General features: G+C 39.2%; 1 pseudogene across 1 annotated transcript in view; it reads left to right on the top strand.

Moving 5' to 3' along the window:
• The first annotated feature begins 592 nt into the window (after positions 1-592).
• LOC149186036 (small ribosomal subunit protein bS6c-like) overlaps positions 593-20,930 on the top strand; it is a 53,625-nt pseudogene continuing 33,287 nt past the window's right edge. The window contains exon 1 of the transcript XR_016255681.1: positions 593-1,077. The product of XR_016255681.1 is annotated as a small ribosomal subunit protein bS6c-like (transcript). The remainder of the gene's footprint in view (positions 1,078-20,930) is intronic.

Genomic DNA, 20,930 nt, shown 5'->3' with positions numbered 1-20,930 from the left:
ATTCTTCTTATATATACATATTCTTCTAGGTGGTTCATAGTCCCTAGAGACCGATGACCGCGAAGGGATCACTTCTTGTCAGCTCAACCATGAAGCTTGACAGCAAGAGTGTCGAGAGAATTGAACCCGTGACCTCTTAATAGTAGAAATGCTTTAATAACAAGAACTCGACCAAAACTAACCCTCAAAGTTATTCTTCTCTTATATTAATATTAACCTATCAAATTAAATTAAAACTTTTTATTTATTTTAAAAATAAACTAAAAAACTATGATTAATGTTAATTTATAAATGTTAAAATTACAAATGCAATTTTTATGAAATTAATTAAAAAGTGTAAATAGTAAAAGATGATATACACATATAAAATTTTAACCCCAACCTATTTTATAACCCCAACCTCCACAGCTAAAATAAATTCAGTAATGAATTTCACAACAATATGGGTGCTTGCAAATAGATTCTCACACCAAAACGGGAGGGGCTAAAATTGGTATTGGGACTTGCTTCCTTGTATCCTCCTCCAACTAATTCTATTCCTTTTTTTTTACTAATTGGGATAATTTTTCTCACGAGTTTCGACTAGAAAAGCCACTCATCACGCCACCAGATGAAATGAAAGAAGCGAAAGGCAACCTTATCTTATGAGAAGCAGAAGGCAGCTAAGAACGTAAACGCACAAACTGTCGAGAAATGGCGGTCTCTTCAACCGGTCAGGCGATCAATTCTTCATATTCCCTCCACATCCCTCTTCTCCGCTCTCCCACTGAACGAAGACAACAATTTCGCGTCATGACAATTCCCAAAATATGCAGAATCGAGAAGTTGAAGTCGAACAGAAGATACCCAATCCCAACTGTGCGTGCCATGTCTCCTATGTCTCTGGATTTCAAAGGCACGTTTTTTGAAGGCGGAGGAGGAGATGATAATGGCCTGGGGTCTGTGCCTCTGGAAGAATTTGGGGAGGAGAAGTCACGCGAATGCCCTCCAGGTCTGCGCGACTATGAGACCATGGCTGTGCTGAGACCTGACGTCTCAGAAGAGGAGCGCCTCGCCCTAACTCAGAGATACGAGGAGGTTAGTCACTCTCATCCATCTCAGACCATTCATATTAGCCTTTGGAATTATGACCAACTGTTTGTGCTCAATTTTAGCGTCAGGTCAGTATGGGCAAATTCGCCTTTTAGTGTTTACTCTTTAATTCATTTTTTTATTTTCCGTCATAAAATAACCTGCTTGCATAGAGGCAATGGCCCATGAGGGGCAACATGTGTCTGTGAGGAATTTGAATCTTGTTCGGGGTGTAAAGCACTCCTGCTTTATTATCTAACCAAGAAAAAATGATTTTATTCAATTTAATTCATTGATTATTAATTTACAAAAGTTGTTCACAGTAATGTCCCCATTTCATTAAAGATCATGTTATAGTTTTTCAGCATTGTTGATGTATGGGGTGGAGTGAGAACATTGCTACCGGGTTTTCCTTATTCAATGAAACTTGCCCACTGCATTGCCGGAATTTGTTTTCCTCATTTTCAACCTTAGCCTTTCTGTTGGACACCTAATCCTAAATGGTTAGTGTGGAAGTTGAATGGACAAAAGCAGTCCAAGAGACCTTGGGATCTGAAACCCAAGAGTCACATAATGTACTATAAATGTATATCTTCTGTTAATAAAAAAATGTACTGCATGATTATTTTTCATATCTTTCTTTGCTGTCCATGTGTGTTTAACATGGTATCAGAACCATGATGTGTGGCCTGTGTAGTTTTCTCACGGTTTAGCAACTGGACTGAGCTGCCTTGAATAATGCTGGCCTCCATTGATTATCCACACCTGCGCTGCCCTGACATATTCTATTTATGATTCCTGCGCTTCTCTGATCATAAACGTTTCATATTCTCGGAATGATGTCCATCAGTTAAATTCGAATTCTGTCTGCCATATTCCCTTGAAACTGCTGTTGCTTAAAACCTGACATACGTTTGAACCGTGGACGCTTGTGTTACAGTGTGTGGGGTCTGTCATATTCCATTTATCAGACCTGCGTCTGACATTACCTGCATTCTGAATAATTTCTCATTTGAATCAGTGTGTAGCGGTTTTGGACGGCCATACAGCTCCAGCAAAGTGTATCAGTGCAAGCATTGATGATTTGTTGAACGCTGCCTGACAAAGAATTGTGGAGGACGCAGCTGGTATCATCGTTCTGAATGAGCAGAGCATTAAAACTGAAATGATGGTGCACTGCACCACCTCTGTCGCTGCCCAGTGTAACGTTTGCCTGAATGCACCAAACTGAATTGGATTTTGCAATTCATTTATGCCATACGCATCTGCCTGAAACGTTCTCTGCCTCTGTCGCTGCCCAGAGATGCATGTAACGTTTGCCTGAATGCACCAATCGGATTTTGTAATTCCGCTTTCGCTCATTTAGCATAAGCCTTCTGATTTGGCATTACTACATAGTTTTCAAAACTTACCGCTCTCCATGATTCTGCACTTGAATTGATTGCAATTCCGCTTACGCTGCTTTCCATACTCAATTGATGGAACATGTGCAGTGAGCTTGGTCTAAACTTGGACGTGCTGTGTTGAACAGTGATACTGAAGTGTGCCTTTTGCGTCAATTATGTTCTAATATTGAAGGCTTTTTCTTCCTTCTGTGGTCACTTGTTGTATTAAACAATGCCTTTCGCACCAACCAGAATCTTCCTGAAGATTCAAGTTGAATTGGCCTGTTGATTCAAGTTCAATCTGTCTGCTTAATGGTGGAAACAATCAGCAAAGGCGAATGCATCAATTGAACGAGAGAGCCCGAGAATTACAGGACATCGCACAGACCAATCTTGTATGTTCTGATGCACAGTCGGTGGCAACCACAGTTTTATTCCAGATCCGGGCAGACCACAACTGTAAGATTTAGATAAACCATGGAATGCGACCATCACGGTCCTGTTTGAATACATAGATCCACTCTTCTGCTATGCCAAGGCTTTTTCTTAGAGAATAGAAGAAATTTCCAGCCAAAAGACGGTACCACCTTTTACATACGAGCCTGAGTTTCCGATGGAAGACACGTGGAACCCGAATTAAGCAAGCAATAGCAAGGTCATCTGGAAGACCAGGTACATATTTCTTAGCATCTATCACAGTTAGACCCATTTCCGCACCTCTCCTGAGTATTTTCTTCACTCTGTGCCTGTTGAAATCGTCCACGCTTTGGTCCATTAACCAGTACGAATTCCACCCATTAACATACAATTCGTTGCCATCCACCACAAAGTGAGATCCATTCCGCTCCATTATTGTCATGTCCTTGATAGGGATCTGATCAGTGTGGGGAACGAGCCATTTGATCAGTTTGTATTGCTTATTTGGTTCGGTGCAATTACAATCAACATCGTTGCTCCGTTCTTCCTATTTCGACCTCCGTTCTTGCTAGCTGCGCACATGCCGGAAGTACACTCACCATGGTGACTGAAGTGGGCTTCACATCTGCCAACTGCATTTGATTGTAAAGTGCCAAAGCCTCGCCGGCATATCCATTCTGGGCATACCCTGTTCCATCTGGTAGTAGAGCGCCAGTGCATCCTCAAAGGGCTCGTTCCAGGCATATCCTCTGATCATTTCATTCCATAAAAAGACATTTCGGTGGGACATTCTGTTAAATATCAAGCGTGCATCATCCATTCTCCCACAGGCAACATAGAAGCTCAGAAGTTTCGTTTTCAAGCTAGTTTCTTGCTCGACCCCGTTTACAACCATGTGGGCATGGAGTTGATTGCCCTGGGAGATAGATTTGGTGTCCATACAGGCCTGCAAAATAGAAACATAGGCTTCAGAGTCCAATTTCATAGAGGCCACTGCCTGCTTCAATAGGCTCTCCTTGGATAGAGCGTTGGGCTTACGATGACTGCTCTGTGAGATGGATTTAGATTGACTCGGAGAGATAAGTTTAATAGCGCCAAAAGGAAAAGGAGAATGGAGATTAGAATGGTAGAAAGAGAATGAGTTTATAAGCCATCCATTGCTTGCTCTGCTTATGGCACCAAAGAATGAATGAAGATTGGACTTCAGCTTCGTCAACCCAAAAGCAAAACTGTTGATTTTTAACAGATGCATAGCAGTTTGGGATTGGATCAATATTGAAGACACTCCATATTTATTTCTCTGTCTTGGAGCTGAATACGTTGCATATATTATCACTGTGGTGTTTTCTCTGTAATGATGGAGCTTCTTTGATGTTATAACACTTATCTACAACCACTGTTCTTCCTAACATTTGCTGGTATATTCTACTTCAGATCTCTGTTATTATTAGAGTTGATATATCAGAGGTATATGTAATCCATTCCTGTAGTTGAAGTTCGAATTTCAAAGAAGGAAGAAGTCATCTAGTTGTGCATCCATACAAAGCGTATCTTGGTATACCTGAGCATTTTAAGGGTGAAACATATCTACTGTATCTGTGTTGGAAGGACTTTGAGCCTCTCATTCTTGCTGGACACAAATCTGTTAGTGATTGGCTAAATTCTTAGCTGAATTAGTTAAGTGCCTTTTGAATACCTTCGGTGAAGTTTTTACATCATTGGGGTCTTTTCCATAAAAAAAAAGGGGGTTGAGATTCTTGGATTTATTATTGAAGGAAGAGGTCGAGCTACCCTTGTGTATATTCGTGGAGTTTGAGCCGTGTCTCCATTGCTAGTATTCGCGGATTTTTTATTCTTTTTGCATTCCTGAGCTTCTAGAAGGGATATAGAGGCAAGTTCTATAAAGTTTGAAGGAATCAGCTACGTAACTTAAAAATTTCTACAGAATTTAAAGAACAGAATCTCTGAAAGTCTGGTATTGGACAATGTATTTTTCAAACTGATATTCTTAATTCTTGAAATCTTCAATAGCTGGGGTTTGTCTAGACTTGCTGAGTGTTCATTTTTTTGTCGAGACAATGGCTAGATTTGATGATGTATTAGAGTTACTGAATACACTAATACACTCCACTATTGGTGGGAAGGTAAATGTTAGCAAAGACACTCTTTGTGACATTCAGACCTGCCTGCATGATGCACAGGAAAAGATCGATTTTTTGCAGCTTGAATCACAGCTACAGCAAGAAGAGCTACATCAAAATAGACACCATTCTGAACCTGTTTTTGTTCAGAACATTGAGACAACCACCCATCAGCAGCATGATAATAATGTTACAGTTCATTCAAATAAAGCAGCAGTTATATATGCAGATGCAGAAACTCAGTCTGCACTTCCCAAGCCCATCATCAGACCTTGGGAACAGCTTGTCCACAACAAGCACAAAACTGGTCTTGGATATGACCAGGACTTGTCCTTTCATATTCCAGACTATGCCAAGCCCATTCAGTTTCAGAGTGTTGGATTCATTCATGACAGTTCACTTGCTCCGCATGACAGTTCAGTTTCAGCTTCAGCTGTTCCAGATTCTACTCCTCTTCCTCCACAGCAACAACAACAACAGATTGTAAAATGCCAACACTGTGACCGAGTTGGCCATTTGAAAGATCACTGTTTTGATCTTCATCCATGTAAGCACTGTCATAAAACCAGTCATTCTTCACACAGATGCTTCAGAAATAAACATCCTGCAAGAACAAAGATTCATCTTGGATAGATCGCTTCTTGGCAATGGGCATCAACAGCCAAGAAGATATTCCAAACACATGTCAGAACTTGTTCCAGAGTATTCAATAGTCTTGCAGTTGAGTTTTCTCCATCTTCTCACCTTGTATCTGACAGGGGGGGAAATGATGGTCATCTACAAGCTTCAAAGCCACATCAAGCGAGCCTGAGCCACAACCTGCCACACCAGTTTCAGAGTTGTAGCCAGAGACAAAGATGCCTGAACATGCCTTCAGTTGGCAATCTGGGACACTTCCTCTAGCAGAAGACTTTAGCTTCTTACCAGTTTTGGAAGAGTTCCAGGAACAAAATTGAGAACACTTCCTCTAGCAGAAGACACCAGCTTCTTGCCAGCTTTGGAAGAGTTCCAAAAATTGCATTAAGCATTCCAGAGTTGTTGGTTATCCTTAAACCATCACAGGTTGAGACTTCCCTTTTCAGGTTGAAGTTTTACCTTTTATGTGGGGTGAGACCTCCCTTTTATGGTTGAAGGTTTCCCTCTTTAAAACAATAGGATCACTTCCTCTAGTAGAAAACTTCAGTTTCTTGCCAGTTTTGGAAGAGTTCCGGGAACTGCACTAAGCGTTCCAGTGTTGGTGGTCATCCTTAAACCACTGCCCTTTATACCAACATTTCATAGAGCACATTCAGCCTAGTGCTGCCATGCATTTTTTGCACATTTTGTATTACAGCTCTCTTCTTGGACTCATACATAACCCTTCGGATTAAGGGGGGGAATGTTGGACACCTAATCCTAAATGGTTAGTGTGGAAGTTGAATGGACAAAAGCAGTCCAAGAGACCTTGGGATCTGAAACCCAAGAGTCACATAATGTACTATAAATGTATATCTTCTGTTAATAAAAAAATGCACTGCATGATTATCTTTCATATCTTTCTTTGCTGTCCATGTGTGTTTAACACTTTCTTCTGTATAACTTGCTTATACTTTTGCTTAGAGGGAATCGTCCTCAATTTCCTCTAAAGTCAGGCTACACCGCTTCCAACAAAGGATAAAATAATGTTCAAGGCATTGTGTAGTTGGGGTCTTTGAACAAATTCAGGTTTGTGCTAAAACTGGAGTGCAACACTTAAGAGTATACAATAAAATATAATAGTTCTGGTGACTCTGTCTCATCATTTTCTCCTTGCTTTCTACTGAAGCCGGGGAACACCCATTCCAAGGAAGGACAAAATAATCTCTAGGCATTGAGTAGTCGGGGTCTTTGTATGAACCAATGTCCTCGCTAAAAATAAAGTGCTTGAACTAGAGGTAGATTACATTATTGAAGTAAGAGGGATGCCTTCCCTTTCCAAGAACAAAATCAGTGGAAGCATATTGAAAGTAGGGGAGGAGAAGCATTGATGTAGAAGGAACATGGACAGGCACTGATATTATACTCAGAATTGTTGAGCTCATTCTGCGTCACAGTGAATGCTCGTGGGAACAAGGAATCTAGTGAACCCTTATCCAAAGTAGGATGAAGAAATGAGGAATCGTGAGGCACAAGGAGTCTTCCCTTAGTTTGAAATTCCGAGATGTTTGATAAACCGCTGGAGAAGTGAGGATTGTGAGAGCAAATTTGAATGGACAAAAAGAGAAGGGCCCTTTTAAGGCACAGAGACCTGAGGTGAGGATTGGAGATGAATTCTATGCAATCCTCATACCATAGGCTCACCATGTAGTGTAGTTGAAAAAGTGTGAAACATCTCAATAGTGTGAGCAATTTCAAGAGTAATGAAGTATATTCCTAGAACCAAGGAGATGTAGGAACAAACTATAGTTGAGGTTGCCTTAGCTCATGTGGTCCAAAAAGTTTAAGGAATTGCTTTCCTATCACTCACAAAAGGCATTGAGTCATATGTAGAAAAATTCAGTGGTGAACTTTGGACCAAATCAATGCTATATTGGATGGCTCTAGCAGCAGTAAACTTTGAGGTGCATAAAAAATATTTGAATTTATGGTAGTAATAGCTTGAGCATATGAAGAAGGGGATTGCTTAATGCCATCCTCTTTTGCTTGGAAGGCCACACTAAGTCCAAGCATCTATTGGTAGTAACCTGTTTCATTGCTTGAGTTCCAAAAGGAGAGCAAGGTGAAGAATAAGACATGGGCTTGTATACTTTACTACCTTTCCTAAGTTTGTTGATGCTATGTAGACCATCACGAATGGGATGCCAATCATACTAAGGACGCCCAAGGATTAATTTAGAATAGTCAAGTGGGATGACATCATAATGAACTATATACTTAAAAGGTCTGATGGCAAATGTGATTGCACATTGCCTTATTGCCAACGTTGTATTCTTGGCACTTTTGACCCATCCCAAGTGAAAAGGAGTATCATGGATTGTGGTAGGAAGCTGAAGATTTGAAACTAGCTGCTAAGTTACTAGTTTTTTTTTACTGCCATTATCAATGCTAAGAGAAAGGAAGTGATCTTTTACGTAGCAATTCTAAGGGAAAAGAGCTTTGAGCCAACATAATAGCCTATGGTCATTAGTATAAGTTGCAATTTTGGAGTGACTAGATTATCATTGCAATATATGGATCTTCTGGTTTAGGTTGCCGCTTTGTGAGTACAGCCATAGACTCTTTCTTAGTTTGAAGACTTATTTCTGTGTTCGTCAATAGAATGACCATGCTGTAATGAACCAAATTGGTTCATCAACTGAATAGCTATTGGACAACATAGTGGAATCCATACAGATAAAAATAATGCATGGAATATAGAATTTGAGAGATGGTTACAATAGCATGAGACATTGTGTATACAAGTACATTGAACAATGAATATTGACATACTTGAGTAGAGCATTTTGGACATGTGACCTATGATTATTTAATTTTGTTTATTATGATTATTGTCCAGATATCATTCAAAAATAAAGGAATGAACATTAAATCAAAATTCCCTTTGTGATGGTCTTTCATCATGACATCTTCTAGTTTGCATCAGGATCTTGCATACACATTGACACATCTCCCAAAGATATATACTGTCAAGTGTCTCTTTCTTTTTCAGATTTCATCAGAGTCCTCATATCTTTCATGGAGATATCCTAGTCAAATTTCATAGTCCTCGGATGTTGATTGCCTTGTTCATGGTTGCACATTCCATGATCTCTTTCCTTCTTTCTTCACACATTTTCTTCCCAGGAACTTTTAATCAGAGTTCCTCCAATCATGGTCAACCACCTCATATTTCATATGAGGACATATTATGTTGATTTCATCTAGACAATGTGTGACTCATGCTTTCCTGCATCCTTTCAAAGGAGGAGATCCTTTCTTTTGATCATGCTCTCGAGATAGAGCATTTATCCATGTTTACTTGCAACCATATGACATGACTCTACAATATCGAATGTAAGCATACATACCTCATTTTCCTTTATGTCATCCAGACTTCCTTCAACAACTTCCTTGATTGAAAGAACTTCAATCCCTTGATCTGCTTCACCTCTTTTGTCATCATACCATCATCCCATGAATTCCACAAGTTGGAATTCTTGATGAAACCCTTGCTTCCTTTTGATTGGTGAACCTTCCGTCGAAGATTCCAATAGAGGATTTTGAGTATCCTCATCCAACAAATTTTTCCTTTTGACTAATGTATGATGAGCTTTGTACTAGATGACTTTTTTTTTTCTTTTCCCATAAGTACCACTTATGTTACTAATGAGGTTTCCAAGAGCTATATCCTTCCATGGGTGACTGCCATGGACTTCAATTTCAACCATCTTTCATGCTTCTCTATGATGATGTCACGAGCTCTTGCTTTCAATGCTTCTATGATGCCATGATGCATCCCATCATTTTTCTTAGTGAATCATGATAGCCATATCTTACAACAGAAGACTTAAAAACATGAACTTGAAAAGAACTTAGGTGAGGAAGACTATCTCAGTCATAGTAGAGATCTCTTACTTCCTCTTTCTTGGACTTCTTCTTTTCAGCTTCCTCCACTTCTTCGGTGATATGGGCTTCTTCTCTACCTCTTTTATTATTGTCCTTCTTGAGCTTAGGACAATCTCTTTTGTAATGCCCATATTCTTGACATCCATAACATTAAATATTAGCCATGTTCCTTCTCTTTTTCTGAGAACGAAAATTTTCAGACTTTCCTCTTCTCTTGTCATAGTAACATATGCTTGATTTTGCTCATTGGTTCCCACATTAGTTGTAGCCTTCAACTTGGTTCCTGTTGGAAATACTGAGAGGGGGGGTGAATCAGTATTTCTTTTCAATTGTTACTTTTACCAGTTAGATCACTTATAATTAGAACACAAAATGAACAATAAGAATAAATACTTTTATTAATCTCAATAAATCAAGTACAATATTTGTGTAGGGCTCCAACCCTAGATGAAGACACCAATCTTCAATCTCCCAGGCTCCAACCTGTATTTTGCTAAGCACCGACTTGGACTTCTCCAACCTTGTCACTTTGAGGCACCAACCTCTAGGGCTCCAACCCTATCTCTGGTACAGGCACCAACCTGGTCTCTTGAGGACTCCTATCCTCTAGGGCTCCAACCCTATCTTCCAAGGCACCAACCTTGTCTCTTTGAGGCTCCAACCTCTAGGGCTCCAACCCTATCTTCCAAGGCACCAACCTTGTCTCTTTGAGGCTCCAACCCTTAGCTTTACTTCATCAAGATATGTTTGGTTATACTTCACGTCTCCCAATGTCTTCTTCAACGAGCCTTGTCAATCTTCAGCTATGCCTTCACTTAGTCTCCATGTCACATTATCAATGACTACCTTGTTCTTCACATGAAGGTGTCACCATTGCTCTTCATGTCACCCAAACAAAATTCTCCAAGGTCACCTCATGATGGCTTCAATGCATCATGGTCTCCAATGATCTCCACAAATCTTCAATATGCTGCTTCACAAAGTTCTCTAATTCTACCCTATTCTGTTCTCAAGAGAAGAGTTCACCCAACTCTATTTGTCTAATCCCAATAAATCAACACTTCAACCACGACAACTATGACAACTTCAACCACGACAACTACGACAGCTTCCACCACGGCAACTACGACAGCTTCCACCATGGCAACTACGACAACTTTGACCACGACAACTACAGCAGCTTCGACCACGACAACTACGGCAGCTTCAACCACGGTAACTACGCCAGCTTCAACCACAGCAACTATGACAACTTCGACCAAGATTTTATGCCCAAACAAAATTATCCTTTTTTTTGTCCTAAACAATAGTCTCCTTGTTCTCCTCGGCCTTCTGTACTTCGTATCTCTGAATTCTTGCCCGAATTGCTGATCAAAATGAAGTGCTTAGACGTCTATTTATAGATATTTCGTTTATAACTGAAGGGACATGTCTATTTGAAGTGAGGCCGACTTGTATGACTGAGTGTAGGTCGGCTCACTGCTAGGAATAATTTCCTTAACTTAAAAATTCAATATCTCACAAACTATTGGGAGTTTCAGGGAAAATAAAGGCTTGTTAGAAAGACAAAATTATGCTCTTTAAGATGGTGTAGGTCTCATGGAAGAATTATACCTCTAAGGTAGAAAAAAATATTTCTTAATGTGACTGATTATTTATTAGTGCAGAAATGGAGTGTAGGGCTTCTTCATGGTGATTCCTTTGTTACTAATTGTGTCCTTATCATGTCCTTGTCTTCATAGGGTCCTCATTATTATGTCCTTGCCTTCTTTAATGTAGGGTCATCATCATGCTTGCCTTCATCAATGTAGGGACACCATCATTTCCTTGATTGCCTTCTTTATCACCTTGTCTCCTTCAACATTGTTGTAGGTTTGTCTTCATGAAGATCATTGGAGGTAGGGCACAAGAGTTGTAGTCATCTTCTGGCATCTTCAAGAATGTTTTCCATCCCAGCCACTTCCATAGTGACATCAATGACAACCTAGATTAACAGTTTCTTCAATCTTGCATAGTGACCATAGATCTTGGAATGGAGTAGCTTCTTTGTTCCCATAAATACTTGAAGTAAAGTTACCCCATTCCTCTGGTAGTGCATTTAGTACGACAGTTGTCATTTCATTGTCAGACATTACTTCTCCCAGATCTTGAAGTTGATCCCTTATTTCGAATATCATGAAGTATGAGGTTATTGCCTCTTCTTTCAATATCCTTAGCTTGTAGAGTTCTTGCCTTAGAGAGATAACTTCTCCTGTAGTGCTCACAAAAAACAACTCTACCAATTTGTCATATATTTCTTTTGAGGTGTCTAGTTTAAATACATATGGAATGAGGGGATCCTTGATGGATTCTACGAGAATTTTTTTAGCCCTCACTTCCCCTTTCATAAACTTCACAAGTGCTTGAGCATCTTCTTTCGTAGGTTTGGTGATAGATCCTTTGACATGTTCCACAAACTCATTTTCAATGAGATTCAGATCTGTCCTCTTCTTCCATGCAAGATAGTTTGAAGCCCCAACAAATTTGTTGCTTTCCTTGCAAAAAGACATTTTGACAGATTCAGACATAAATATACTTACTTGAGAAGATGCTTCTTCCACTTGATGCCTCCTTGAATTTGATGATAGTAAAGATGATATAGAACTTCTGCTTGATGAAGATAGATCTCTTCAAGAGTGATACCCGACTCCACAAAGAAAGAGATCACTTTAGCTCTTTTGATGGTGATGTCCTTGTTGATGATGTCTTCAATGGTAAGGACCTTGCTTCAATGAGAGGGAGATCGCCTTAGAATCATGATGACAATGTCCTTGGTCTTTCTTCTGTAGAAAGGAACTTGATGTATAAGTCCTTCAACTTGAGTAGGGTCTTTGAGGTCTCTTGAGATGACTTGAGGATTCCAAGACTTCTTCTTTGATCTAGGGTTTTTGATAATTCTTTTGTAGATCTTGACTTTAAGATGATCTTCTAGATTCACTTTGATGCCTTCCTCGAGATTTGATCCTTGAGTGTCCCTTGATAAGATGCCCTTCCTTGACTTTGTCACCTTAGCTCTGATACCATGTTGGCAAATCTAGGGCATCAAGATTAGGTGATTTCTCTATTAATGATACCTGCCTGTGAGTGCTTTTTTACTTCAATAGATTAGGATCTTTTCTTTAGTTAGATTATTATAGTGTTCTTCTTCATCAAACAACCACCAAAGCATAAATAATAAAGAGACAAGAGACATAGAATGTAGGCTATCAACTAGGGCCACAATCTCTCCCACTTGAGAGGAAAACCCAAACGAAGTCTTCTTCTTATAGAGACTTCAATTGACGAATACCAAGACCAAGACCCTTTCACAAAGATTCCTTTTCTTCCTTGAGTCAATGATAGTCAAACTCCTTGTTTCTTCCTTCTTCTTAGTTACCTTGCAGTGTTTCGACTCCTAGAACAAACCTGCAACTTCCGGCCCTAATTTAGAAACCCTAGTTGCAACACTTGGAAAGTTTCACCTTCTAGGTAATGCCCTTGATACCTTCGCTTAAGATAGAAGCTTCTTCTTGCTTGAATCAACTTCTCTTTTGACTTGTCCTTCTCCTAATTCGGCTACCTAGATGACTGAAATGCCTCAGCCCTTTTTTCTGTAGTAGACAATTCTACAATCTTGCACGTGTGGAGTGATATCAGCCCTAAAAACAAACCCAAACAAATTCGCTCATCCTTCTTCTTGTTGGCTATGAGACTCCTTTCTTAGTGATTCTTGCACTTCCTATTGCATACTTCTTCTTGACCGAAATTTTGTCTCTAAAATGAGGCCGAGCTGCCCTATTTATAGTGGTTTGCCCATCAAATAAGTTGACTTGAACTATGGGTGAGTTGACATGTCTTTTGGTGTAGATCCATTACTCCATCTTGAAGCCAACTTGAAGGAGATGCTTTAGCTTGGTCTTGGAGGGCCTTTTTATTCTTTTAATGACTCATACAAATATGTAACATGCCCAAGAAGGGTCCTTCATACATGACATTGACTCAATTTGACTTTATGACCAATCCTAAGGGCTCACAATGGGAGCCTTACCTAAAAATAAAATTCCTTGCTCATGAAACCCATGAGACAAGCATTACAATAATAATTTTATTTTTCTTCTTTGCATCAATTACATAAAATCACAATTACACATGTCATTATGAAGACCGAACCTAGTTACACTTTTCAACAATCTTGAGGCATCCCAAAACTGATTCATACAATCTCATGATGGTTGCTAGGAGGTCTCAGTTATGCTAATGTCGCATAGTATCTGGAAAAATGCCTCCCTTAGAACTATGTCAAATGCTTTCGGGAAGTCTACAAAGAAACTGTAAAACTTTAAAGAATGGTGACGAGCCTCCCCAATAATGGTTCAAAGTGCGAAGATGTGATCAATTATCTAGTAGTTGGGGTAGAAACTTGATTGCCCTTTAGCCCTGAGATGATGGTTCTCCAATTCCTCAGAAAACCATTGGTTTAAGATTGTGGCATAAAGCTTGGAGAATGTATGACCCAACATGATGTTGAATTTTATAGCTATGCTCTGTCTTCATAATTAATATTTTAGCCCTTGAAATATATATAATGATTAATATAAGACATGTTCTTCATGTCAGATTCAAAAGAGAAAATTTTGAATTTTGAATTTTTGGCTCCAAAGTTGTCAAGTTAGCCCCAATTGAAGAGACACCCATTCAGGCCAGAAACACTATATATAAGGTACTCGACCTCCTCCTTCAAGCACAACTCAATCTCACACACAACAAAGTATCTTTAGGGCATCCAATCGAAGAACGGAAGAAGGAAAAAGAAGGACATAGACTTTTCTCTCTCTATCTCTTTGTCCTAACACGTGTGGTTCTCTCTCCTCTTGTAGCTTCGTACATGTGAACTTTTTGGCAGATTCTAGTAGCAGGTCCGAAATTCTCTGCAGCAGGGCCAAGTTTCTGGGAGGCTGAATATCGGCCCAGACAGATCAAGGAAGGTCGAGTTTGTTGGGCAGAAGATTGACTTGACAAGAGGGCAGTTTGACTAGGTTTGACCATTGTATTGTTGGTCAATTTGACCATCATATTTGACTAGCAGAATTAGGTGTATCTCTTGTTGAACTAAAGAATTTCTCTAAGGAAAAGGTTGCTGGGTTTTCCCCCAAGTGGGTTTTCCTAGGGTAAATCTTGTGTTATCTTTGTGCATTGTGATCTCTACTGTCCTTGTGCATTTATGGTTGAATTTCTGAAGTGTAATTGCTTAATGATAAACTAGAAGTGCTAAAAGAATATCTACATCATTAGAAGTAATTATCAATTTTCAGAAATTAGTGCTTGTATCTATTGCACTTGAAAAATCAACATGGTATCAGAGGTTTGGTGAAGGAAAGAGCATTGAGATCACTCTTGAAGAGACCTACATCTACAATCTGATTGTTTATCTATAACCATGGGTTCCTCTATGAAGTTAGAGAACAAGTTGGAAGGAGCTACAAATTTCAGGGCTTGGAAGACTAGGATTGATCTCATTCTTGCAAAGAATGATGTCTTGGATATTGTGAAGGGCAAGGTCACTAAACCTTTAGATAATGAAGGGAAAGCAAAATATGAGAAGGATGACATCATAGCCAGGAGTATTATTGTAGATTCTATCAGAGATCATTTGATTCCATATGTCACAAATCTTGACACTTGAAAGATGTATGATGCCCTAATTGGATTATACACCATCAACAACATTGGTCAAGCAACGAGTTTGAAGAATGAGCTTCATGATGTTAAAATGACAAGAAATGATTTTGTGGCCTCATATTTCATAAGGATCTCTCAACTAAGAGATCAACTTCAAGCAATTGCTGAATTTTTTTTTTTCTGAAAAGGAACTTGTGACTACAACACTAATGGTTTACCTGACTCATGGGGCTCATTTGCATCTAGTATATGTGGCATAAAGGAAACTCCAAGTTTTGAAGAACTATGGACCTCATGTACTAAAGAAGAATCTAGACTTATATCAAAAGGAATGATTCAGAGATTTGAAGAAGGTGATTCTTAGGCATTTGTAGCACGATCCAAGAAGGTTGGAGGAAGAAAGAATTTTGGCTTCCAAAGAAGAAATGAAGGTAGAAGACTTGCTCCTCAAGAGAAGAATAATATGTCGAAGATTCAATGCTATCACTATCATAAATTTGTTCAGTATAGAAACCAATGTCTTGAAAGATTGAATGATAGAAAGAGAAAGGGAAAGTAGCATGCTACCACAACAAACATTGACGAACATCCAAAGAAACTTAAGAATGAAAATCCAGATGACAAAGATTTCTTCTATTTTTTTGCTCTTATAGGTTATGTTGCAGACAACAATGACTTGTGGTTGGTAGATAGTGGTGCCTAAAGACACATTATAGGAGATTGTGACAATCTCATAAGTCTGATGGAAAAGAGATTATCTCAAAAAGTAGAGCTTGGAGATAACAACAATTATGCAGTCAAAGGCATTGGGACAACTTCCATTGAGCTAGAATCAGGTGAAAATGTTCATCTTAGCAACATACTATATGTACCAAGTTTGAAAAAGAATTTGGTTTCTATTTCATGTTTGGAAGATAAAGGATATAGAGTAGCATTTGTTGATGGTCAAGTCCTTGTATGGCCCAAGGGCTCAAGTATAGACTCTACTAGAGTAATTGGAGTTTGTGAAGGAAGGTTGTATAGACTCTTGAAACAACCAACTCAAGCATTAGTGCATAATGATATCAATCCATGTGAACTATGGCATAGAAGATATGCTCACCTTCACTATAGAGCTTTGCCAACTTTAAATTAGATGGTTTTAGGTGTTCCAAAATTGCAAATGGAGCATGAAGGAGTATGTAAAGGTTGTGCACTTGGAAAGAATGTTAAGAAGTCTTTTCCAAGTAGTGAAAGTAGGTCCAAGGAAATCTTGGATCTAGTTCATTCAGATGTGTGTGGTCCAATGTCAATGAAATCTCTAGGAGGCTCTCTATACTATATAACTTTTATTGATGACTTCCTTTGCAAGACATGGTTTTACTCCATGAAGACCAAGGATGAAGTCTTCAACAAATTTCAAGAATTCAAGGCTGAAGTAGAGAACTTGACAGGAAAGAAAATCAAGATTTTGAGATCAGATAATGGAGGAGAATACACTTCCAAGGAACTATTGCCTTCTGTAAAGAAGTTGGGATTAAGAGGGAGTTGATAGTCCCTTACAATCCACAACAAAATGGAGTTGTTGAAAGAAAAAAAACAGGCCCATTGAAGAATCTGTTAAGGCAATGATGCATGATCAAGACTTGCCCATGTTCTTATGGAGTGAAGCATCCATGACAATAGTCTATATTCAAAATAGAAGTCCTCATTGAATCTTGGAAGATAAGACTCCTGAAGAAGCGTTCACCGAACAAAAACCAAAGGTTGGACATTTGAGAATCTTTGGTTGTCTAGTTTACATACATGTACCCAAAGATAAAAGGAAGAAACTAGAGCCTTCAGGAAAGAAAGGAATATTTGTTGGATACAACGAGTCATCAAAGGCCTATAGAATTTATGTTCTTGGACAACAACAGGTTGAAGTCAGCAGGGACATTACCTTTGATGAGAATGTTTCCTATTGGAAGTCTAAAGAAGTTCCCATGGACTCTGATGATGATGAGGAACATGAAGCTCCCAAAGAAGAGGGTTCAAGGCCATTCAGGCCTTCAGAACATCCAATAGATCATCAAGAAGAGCCAGAAGGGCCTAGTGAACCAATGGATCCAATTGTTGTTCCTAAAATCAAGAAGAGTCCAGCTTGGCTTAGATCTACCTTGCAGGAAGTAGAAGGACATGTAACTCCACGTGGCACCTTCAGGGAAAGCAAGAGACCGAAGAGGTATTCTAGATATGCAACATTGATGACTAATCTCATTGATTTTGAACCTTCCAACTATGAGGAGGTAGCTAGCCAACAAGTTTGGAAGGATGCGATGATGGAAGAATACCAATCTATTATGAAAAATGATGTATGGGAGATTGTGCCTAGACCTGAAGGAAAGTCAGTGGTGACCTCCAAATGGATATACAAGATTAAGCATGCAGTGGATGGCAGTATTGACAAGTACAAAGCGAGATTTGTGGCTAGAGGATTCTCCTAGAAAGAGGGAGAGGATTACGATGAGATTTTAGTTCTAGTTTCCACGTACATTACTATTATTTCTATTGCTTCTTCAACGCGTTGGAATTTACATCAGATGGATGTAAGACTACTTTCCTCGATAGTGTGATTGAGGAAGAAGTGTAAATGGAACAACCTCAGGGTTTTGAGGTTCATGGGAAGGAGTCTCACGTTTGCAAATTGAAGAAAGCCTTGTATGGACTTAAGCAGGCACCTAGAGCCTGGTATTCTCGAATTGATGGCTACCTAACAAGACTTGGCTTCTCTAAAAGTGATGCTAATCCAAACCTATATATATCAAGGTTGAGAAAAATGAACTTGTGATTTTATTAGTATGTTGATGACTTATTTCTGACAGGTGTAGAGCATCTCATTATTCAGTGTAAGAGGGAGTTGGCCTCTGAATTTGATATGAAGGATCTTGGCTTGATGCACTACTATTTGGGGCTAGAAGTATGGCAGAAGCCTGGTGAAATCTTCCTTGGTCAAGGAAAGTATATTATCAAGATTCATTAGAAGTTTGGAATGATGGATTGTAAATCTATGGCAACTCCAATGGTGACTAATCTAAGGAAGTTGAGAGACTCTAAGTCATATTTGGTAGATCCATCCATGTACCAAAAGTTGATTGGCTCTTTGATGTATTTGGTTAATACCAGGCCAGACATTTGCTTTGCAGTGAACACTCTGATCCAATTCCAAGTGGAACCAAGACATGATCATTGGATTGCAGCAAAGCATGTATTTAGATATTTATGTGGTACAATTGATTATGGTTTGAGATATGTCTCAAATTAAAATTTTGATTAGGCAAGGAGTGCAGAAGATACAAAGAGTACATCTGGAGGTTGTTTCAGTTTGGGCTCTGCTATGATTTCTTGGATGAGCAGGAAGCAGACATCTGTTGCACTCAACATTGCCGAGGTTGAGTATATTGCAACCAATTTAGCAAGTTGTGAAGCAATGTGGCTTCAAAAGTTACTCGTAGGACTATTTGATCAGGAGTTGGAATCGATTGTGATATATTGTGACAATCAAAGTTGTGTGAAGCTTACATATAATTTAGTTTTCCATGACAGGTTGAAGCACATCGAGATCAAGTACCGCTTCATTCGTGACATGGTGTGGAAGGTAGTAGTAAAGTTCCAGTACATCTTTACTGATGAGTAGATAGTTGATACTCTTACAAAGCCTTTGTCTAGAGTGAAGTTTGTATACTTTAGGGACAAGCTTGGACTTGTTGAGAATGCCTCCCTCAGTGAGAGGGAGTGCTGAAGAGATAGCATCAAGTACAAACATTCTCCCTGTGTCAGATGCATTGAATGGAATTAGGGAGAATGGTTCAGAAAAGGACAATCATTCTTCCCATGTCAAGTATGTTGATCGAAATTAGGAAGAATGGTCCTAGAGGCCCAAAATCACTTAGTTGAGTGAGTGCCTTTCAGCATCAGGCTCAGACTCTCCAAATAGGTTGAGTGAGCACATTTAGCATCAAGCTTGGAATTACTCATGAAGAGTGAGGCCTTTGGAGATTCACCATGAGTCAAAGATATTGACTAGGATGATGGTGAACCAAGACTAGTCTGTATACCATGTGTCAGACGGATTAGAATTATGGTGACTAGTTGATGCTAATGATGTACCATGTGTCAGGAGTGCTGACCAAGATTATGGTAATGACGCACCATAGTTTAGAGGCATCGACCAGAATTATGGTACCTAGTGACCTTGTAGATTTTACCATGAGTCAAAGTTGTTGACCGATATTATGGTAATTGAATGATGTTGATGTTGATGATGAATTGTGATAACCTTTTCTTAGAAAAATTTGTCAACATGAGAACATCTGATAGTCATTATGAATACCTCCCTAGCTAAGAGGGAGCTATGGTCACTCTTCTTAATTAATATTTTAGCCCTTGATTTATGTAAGACATGTTCTTCATGTCATTTTATTTTAGCCCTTGAAATGTATATATAATGATTAATATAAGACATGTTCTCCATGTCGGATTCAAAAGAGAAAATTTTGAATTTTGAATTTTTGGCTCCAAAGTTGTTAAGTCGGCCCTCCCTCAAGTCAAGTTGGCCTTAGTTGAAGAGACACCCATTCAGGGCATCCAAAACACTATGTATAAGGCACTTGACCTCCTCCTTCAAGCACAATTCAATCTCACACACAATAAAGTATCTTTTGGGCATCCAAGTGAAGAAAAGGAGGACAAAGACTTTTCTCTCTCTCTATCTCTTTGACCTCACAATTGTGGTTCTCTCTCCTCCTGCCGCTTCGCATGTGTGAACTTTTGGGCAGTGGGTTCGAAATTCTGGGCAGTAGGTCTGAACTTTAGGGCAACAGGGCCGAGTTTCTGGGCAGTTTTTGGGAGGCCAAATTTTGGTTTAGACAGGTCAAAGAAGGTTGAGCTTGTTTGGTAGAAGATTGACTTGAAAAGAGGGCATTTTGACTACGTTTGACCATTGTATTGTTGGTCAGTTTGACCATCATATTTGACTAGCAGAATTAGGTGTATCTCTTATTGAACTGAAGAATTTCTCTAAGGAAAAGGTTGTTGGGTTTTTCCCCCAAGTGGGTTTTCCTAGGGTAAATCTTGTGTTATCTTTGTGCATTGTGATCTCTACTATCCTTGTGCATTTATGGTTGAATTTCTTAAGTGTAATTGCTGAATGATAAAGTGCTAAAATAATATCTACATCATGATAAGTAATTATTAGTTTTCAAAAGTTAGTGCTTGTATCTATTGCACTTGAAAAATCAACTCATGATAGTCTAGTAGTTGTTCAGATCAGAACTACTCCCTGATTTGTGAATTGGATGAATATTGTGTCTTGTCTAGGAGTGGGGAGAGCTTGAACATACCACATTGTAAAATAAATTAGTGATATGGGATTCAAGGGAGTGCATTCCATGTTTAAAGAATTCAACCTGAAGACCTTCCTAATTGAATGCTTTGTTGGTAGACATAGCTTTGACTACTTTGTTGGTTGGTACATAGAGATTTGGCTGCTTTCCTAATGTCCCGCTCAGAGAAAAGGCGGCAAATGGAGGGAGCGGAGGAGATGCGAGTGGGAGGTTGCCTAGGAACGTTGTAAAGGGAGGTTGTGTGGGAGAACATGGTATGAGGCTCAAGGTCAGGTGGGATGGCATGGTGTTTA

The sequence above is a fragment of the Pinus tabuliformis genome, chromosome 3_1, assembly GCF_031772625.1.
Source record: "Pinus tabuliformis cultivar Carrire ecotype Pingquan chromosome 3_1, CPIR1, whole genome shotgun sequence".
Taxonomy (NCBI): Eukaryota; Viridiplantae; Streptophyta; class Pinopsida; order Pinales; family Pinaceae; genus Pinus; species Pinus tabuliformis.
Note: the sequence above shows the minus strand (reverse complement) of the source record. Positions and strands in the feature narration are given on the sequence as shown.